General features: G+C 39.6%; 1 long non-coding RNA gene across 1 annotated transcript in view; it reads right to left on the reverse strand.

Moving 5' to 3' along the window:
- LOC113598648 (uncharacterized) overlaps window positions 1-6572 on the reverse strand; it is a 67231-nt gene extending 60659 nt beyond the window's left edge. Inside the window, exon 1 of the long non-coding RNA XR_003419293.2 lies at window positions 6385-6572. This is a non-coding gene — a long non-coding RNA (uncharacterized LOC113598648). The remainder of the gene's footprint in view (window positions 1-6384) is intronic.
- Between the last annotated feature and the right edge of the window lie 289 nt (window positions 6573-6861).

A 6861-nucleotide genomic window follows, 5' to 3' on the forward strand; every position in this document is an offset into this window, starting at 1 on the left:
AGAAGAGGTTCTTTTTCCCCCCTATATACCTGAAACCCACTTATCTTCCAGGAGAAGGCCAGGAGATACTGTGCCAGCAAATCCTCACTGAAAAAGGAAGAAGAGTGAACCCTCACAGTTGTAATGGCAAAGGAGGTCAGGAAGGTGGGGTACCCTTATCTCAGATGGGATTTGGCTGGCAGAGAATCATTAATAGTTCTTCATGGTTGCAAAGTGTCAGAACCTTTGGAACTTCATTCTTGTTAAGATATACACTTGACTTTCTGACTCTTTCCTTCTAGTCAGGTGTTTCGTATTTGTAGCCTGAGAATGTTTTCTGTGGATTGTCCTAGATCCCTTTGAAATAACTCTTTGTTTTACCTATAAAGGCTTAGCCTTATTTACTGCCAGCCTTTCAAATATAAAGCTAAGTTTTTAAAGAAAAATAAATGTGTTTAAAGGCAGGAAGTCTACAACATGATGCATGTTACTTGGAAATGTTCAATACTTTTGCCACATAATGTTTTATGACTTTCAAGGGACAGAAACCAGAATCCTATGTGGCTTGGGTGGATTTTTGTGCACAGTAATCTCTAATGTATCAAACTTAGAGAAATTGATGTTAATTTATCTAGTGCATACTTCTGGAGGATCATCAGCATTTAATGGCCATCATTACAGTTGTATTCTTAATTCTGCTTCCTTTACTTATTTTTCTATTTTTTTTAAATTTTTTTATTTGAGTGAGAGAGAGAGCATGAGTGAGGGAGAGGGGCATAGAGATGGAAGGAAAGAGAGAGAGAGAGAGAGAGAGAGAGAGAGAGAGAGAATGAATGAGAGAATCCCAAGCAGACTCCATGCTCAGCATGGAGCCTGGCACAGGGCTCTATCCCATGACCCTTGCTTGGATCATAAGCCAAGCCAAAATCAAGAGTTGGATGCTCAACTGACTGAGCCACCCAGGCACCCCCATTCATTTATTAAAAAACCCTACTTAACCTACAAGATGACAGACACCGTGCCAGTTCTGAGGACACAAAGAGGAACATACTAGAGTGCTCGGCTCATTTGGACTACTTCAGTTGGCATATATGGAGGCTTTTGTTGAAAATTAGGTCAAGTACTTATGAAATCTTAACTTTTACTAGTTAAATTACATAAATGGTTTGCACACAAAATGGCCCCAGAAAATTTTGGCTTACTGAGTAGAAATAATCCAAACTATTTTTATTTACTAGAATGGCTTACCATTAAAGACTATCCTAATAAAGAACAACAACGAATATATATATTTTCCTAAATACAGTTAATAATTATTTTTAGTTTTTCACATACATGCTTAATTTCTTGGTCACAAGGAATCTGCTCACATCTTTGAAATAAAAAAAAAATAGACTGTGTGCATGTGTTGAGTGTGGCATCCTCATGTACCAAAGTGGCTGCCGGTTCTGTCTTCTAGAGGCCAAAATTTATATCTGACTTCGAATTGCTTATTCTTATTTTGTACTGGAATAGAAATAAGAACAGATTCTGCACAATTATAATTTTCCCACAATTTAATACATTATTTTAAACAGAAATTAAAAATAATTTCCGGGGCACCTGAGTGACTCAGTTGGTTAAGCATCTGACTCTTGATATTGGCTGCAGTCATGATCTCACAGCCTTTGGGATCGAGTCCTGCATTGGGCTCCACACTGAGCATAGAGCCTACTTGGGAGTTCTCTCTCTCTCTCTCTCTCTCTCTCTCTCTCTCTCTCTCTCTCTGTAGCTCTGCCAACCCCCCAAGCCTCTCTCTCTCAAAATAAATGAATAGACTTTTTTTAATTAAAAATAATTTATATCCTATACATCTGTCTCCTAAGTTATCCATATTTCTAGGTGACTTTAGGGCTCTGGATTGACCATACACATAATATTAAATCTTAGTGTTTACATCTTTTTAAAGCTTCAGGATATGCTTAAAGGGAATTTCTAACAACCTAAACATTGAGGTTAGCTACATATCCAAAGGTCATCTGAAAGGATGAATTTTTTCACACAGGTTTTTCATGTTTCTTCCCTTCCTCTCATGTATGTTTGTTCTGTCAAGTGTGTCCTCATTACTTGAAAGAGAAATTTCCCTAAAAAGAAAAATGTTTTATTCTTTACTTACTACTCAGTTCACACCAAACTTGACCAGGGACATAGGTTTGGAGACTCTTGCTTTCATTCAGAGCTAAAAATAGGTACTTTTCAGATTTTTCCCTACTATGTGATTCTCACACATCTATGAGAATCCCTGGTGTCATGAGAGAAAACAGTTAAGGGTTGGTTTATTGAATTGCTAATTCATACCAGGTAAAAGGAGGAGGGAGGTGGGTGATGCTGAGGGTAAAGCAAAGTCATATCCTTCTGAAGCAGGAGGGAAGCCTTCCTGTCCCTCAGAGACTAAAGTAATTTTGGCTTAGCCCCAGCTCAGTGTCTGAAAATTCAGAGCAATTATCACCATGTCAGTAACTTCTGACATATTTCTTCCTTGTCATTTCCTCTGGACTTTTTCCACTAGTGTTATAAGACATAGTACATTGGAAAAGTTGGGGTAGAATAAGGTCAACAGATCAGAAGGTGATCGCTATTGAAAGTAGTTACAGTTTCCAAGAGGAGGAGTCATGCCAAGCTTTGGGGGGCCACACGGGGAAGCATGAGGGTCAGCATGAGACAGAGGTGGCAGAGGGAATGTGAGCAAGAGCCTTTACTGTGATTTCTGTGAGAAGGACCAGGCAAGGCAGGGTAAGCAGGCTTGGAACTGGCAAGATGAACAATTTCATCAGGCTCTGGGGCATAGGAGTGGTCTCTCATTGTCTGGGGTGGTTGAAGCAGGTGGATAGTGGCCCAGAGTGTGAGGCCAATGAAGGAGGGGGTTGGAGGTGTGGGCTTTGCATTGCTTGGTTTGCATTTGAAGAGCTTGCTCCTAAGTGAGTGGCTTACTATCCCTAGGACTTGGGCAACTCTGAGAGGGTCAGCAAAACCCCAGATGTTAAAGCATCAGAATACATGGTTAAAAAGACATATGGTAATACAACTCATTCTAACTTTCTATCTTGGTTCTTCCTCTTATAGACCTAGACTGAAAGTACAGGCTCTTCATCAGGGTCCACAAAAGTTCTAATCACAATAAGAATTTTATTAGCTTAGTCTTGGAGTGTTATAGGAAAGTTATAAGAAGTTATAAACACCTGTGGGCTTTATCTCTTTTTCTGCCTTTGTCTAGCTTCTTATTCCCTGTCTGATGCAATTTCCCCTCCTTGCCTCTGGCAGGAAAATTCTTACATTTAGTGCCTCCAAGGTCTTAGCTTCTACTCAACCAGGAGTTTCAAATGATTTTCTGAGCATTGGTGGATCTCTTCTTCTTATGATAAGGCCTTCTGTCAACTGCTACGAAAATAAAAATTCCCTATCTCATACTGATACCATCATAAACATATATAACCATCAAACTGATAAGCTGGCTAGAGAGAACTGAAAATAACCAAAGCAAAAAGTGATTTTAAATTAACCATAAAGTTGAAGCGAATGTGGAGAATGTGGCACTGTTGAATCCTAAGTGACAGTTTTGGCAGAAGCATTGATAAACATACCAAGACTTTGCTCCCTGAGGCAGGATGTGATCTGCAAGCTTGTGTAGAAGGATTTATTATATATGCTTATATTATTACAATGCAGTTTGTGTTATCACTTTGGGGGAACAAGGATGGTTTGCTACAAAGCATAAGAAAGGGCTCCTGGGTATACAAAGCATTGGCTTCTGAGGGATGAAGCTGTCTTTATGACTCTATACCACACATGTCCTTGATTCTTCTGTGAATATGACTTAGGAGCATCTTTAAATATCTCCTCTCACAGGACATGCGTGATGGTTAATTTTACGTGTTAACCAGGTTGGACTGTGGGATATCCAGATATCTGGTAAAACATTATTCGTGGGGATGTCTGTGAGGGTGTTTCTAGAAGAGATAGCATTTGACTTAATGAACTGGATAGAGATCACTTTCACCTTGTGAGTAGGCATTGATGCACTCCACTGAGGGCCTGAAGGAAACAAAAAGGAAGAGGAAGGGCAAATGTGTTCTCTGTTTGAGTTGGGACATTCATCCTCTCCTGCCTCGGACATTGGTGCTCCTGGTTCTTGGCCCTTTGGACTTCTACTGAATTACACCCCCAGCTTTCCTGGTTCCTTATTGGTTGTTTCTCTGGAAAACTAATGCAACAAGAGTAACTGGGACCAAGGATTCCTGGTACATGAAATAAAAGCTGTGTAATTTGTTTGCTGTGTTCCCTTGGATCTTTCTGGGGCATACAATCTTCTCATCTACAAAATGAGAATAATGTCTGCATCATATTATTGTGAAAATTAATCCAAAGGATGTATTTTAACATTTATCCTTGAGTTTAGTACTGCTGGTGGCTACCATTCTCTGGTTAAATTGATCTCAAGTACAATTGAAATCTAAATCTCAGCATAATAAGCACTTTTATTTGCCTGAAACTAATTGGCATGATATTTGTTACAATATTCAGATGTTCTCAAAAAGAAATTGGACGGAAATTTACTTTTTAAATATGTATTCACCCATGTTCTTATCAGCTACAAACCTCTTGAGCTGAACTGGAGGGGTAATCAAGTCATATGGTGTGAGATACTCCCCTTGTATGGGGCCTGGGCTGCCAACTGTAGCTTTAGCTTTGTCATCAACAGGTAAATGGCGCTTCCAGAAGCCAGAGAGAGAGAACGCAGAATGGGAGCATGAAGAGCTCTCGATGAAGAGCTGCCAGAGATTTTTTGCTGATTTGCATCCAGAGAAATCAGGAATTCACTGCTCAGGTACCTTGACTTTTCCATAGCTACTTCCTCCTTATTTCCAAGTAATTATTAAACAGGTCTTTAGCTCCCACTATGCATGGTTCAAACCAAGTAAAGAAAGGCCTGTCATAGGACAGCTTCTGCTTTTCAACCCTTTCCTATCTTTTAAACCAAAGTTTAGGATTACTCAAAAATATGATATCATAATAAAAGGAGTAGCTAATAGTATCCTTCTGTACTTTTCCGTAGGTGTTCTGCATTATAAATTTAAGTTATATTTAATGGGTAAAATTATCAGTGTATTTGTGGCTAATCACTGAAGTCAGGGTGTGGGACAGACTGGAAAGCAGAGGATTAAACAGCCCCCATAACCCATATTCTGTTAGTTCTGAGAGACTGAGTATCTAAAGGGACAATGGCCAGACCATATATAAATATAGAACTTTGCCCAACAACCAGCAACAACCTGCTCAGGAAACCAACCCCTCATCTACAATAAACAAGCCAGGAAGACAGCCAGCTATAACTCAGACTTGAAGGAAGCCAGATTTCTATCTCTAGTGACAATTCAAGAAGGTAAATAATGAGCTCTGTAGCAATTGGCCCCAAATAGCCAGAACTTGATTAATAACTGACACCTTCCCTGTTTTTTCCCATGTCCAGTTTATGACCAACAAGAGAAAGCCAAATGTGTATTCCTAACCAATCACAGAGCACTTCTAGTTAGACCACCTGCAGCTTCCTTGTGCCAACAGCTTCCAATCGGGGTACACTTGAAGCCCTCCTTTTTTCTTAACCTGGAAATTTCCAACTCCTCTGCCTGCCTTTGAGTCTATACCCAAACACAAGTAATAATGGCGACTCCCTTGCTACAGCAAGTTCAGAATAATAGTCTTTGATTTCCTTATTTGGCTAGTGCTCGTTTATTTCCACAGTACTGAGAAGGATGAGAGGGCTGAGTGCAGATGGCTCCATACAAACCCTTCCCCGTGGGAAAACTTGGTGGCTGCCAAGACTGGGCAATGGCGTCTGTCTTCTAGGTGGACAGCCCTGTGGGTTTGTGTGTGAGTAGGTGAACGTAAAGACACGAGTGTATGTAAGCAATCAGACTTCACCTCTTAGCAATGAACCTCAGAGAATGGGTATAGAAATGGCAAAAACAGAGCAGTGCAGCTCCCCCAAAGGTGTCTGAGAGGACTAGGTGGATAGCCAATAGCAAAGAACCATAAAATATAGACCGAGCAGTACTTTCAACTGTCCAATGTGCTGCAGTGAAATTTCAAAAAATTATTGACTTTGGCAATTTTATAACAATATTTTTCTAACTTTTAAACTGCTTTTGACATAGCCTTGAAATTCATTTAAAAGGATTTTTTCCCCTACCTTAAACACATCAAAGTAGGGCTTTAGGCAAAGAACTAACTCGGAGTTTTACTCCTATGAAAGTCAATTTGGAAAAGGTAAACTCACAAAGTCAAAGTGAAGTTACCAGAAGCATCATCAGAAGAAACAAAGCCCAATTAAAGCTACTAACAACATAGCATTTTTACTGTTTCACTTACCAAAAATAACTGTAGACATGACACAGTTGTGATTAAGACCTTCTAACTGTAGAATGGATCTTCCTCACCTCACTGGTTTTCAGTGCTAATGGAGCTTCATTTACTTTATTGTTCTTTATTTGTGTACTCTTGGTTACAGAGGTCATCACTGCAATGCTGAGAGTTCCTCCCTGGGTTTTTAAGAATCTGGCGGCTTCTATTTACCCACTTAGGGTGGTAGTTCTTAACTGTGGTAGCTCATTAGAACCATCCTATCTCAGGCCAATTAGATCATAACCTCTCAGTGTGTTTTTAAAAATACCTCTCCAGGTGATTCCAATATGCACAGAGTATTGACAAACCACTCTCCTAGAAAGGGCAAGATTTCCTTGACAGTAAATGTCACCTTGAATTGTATTCACTTTGCCTGAGGGTTGTCAGAATTTAATAAAGCGACATTTACCTTGTCCATTTTATTCTATTTTTTTTATTTAAAAA

Source organism: Acinonyx jubatus, chromosome B2 (genome assembly GCF_027475565.1).
Source record: "Acinonyx jubatus isolate Ajub_Pintada_27869175 chromosome B2, VMU_Ajub_asm_v1.0, whole genome shotgun sequence".
Classification (NCBI taxonomy): Eukaryota; Metazoa; Chordata; class Mammalia; order Carnivora; family Felidae; genus Acinonyx; species Acinonyx jubatus.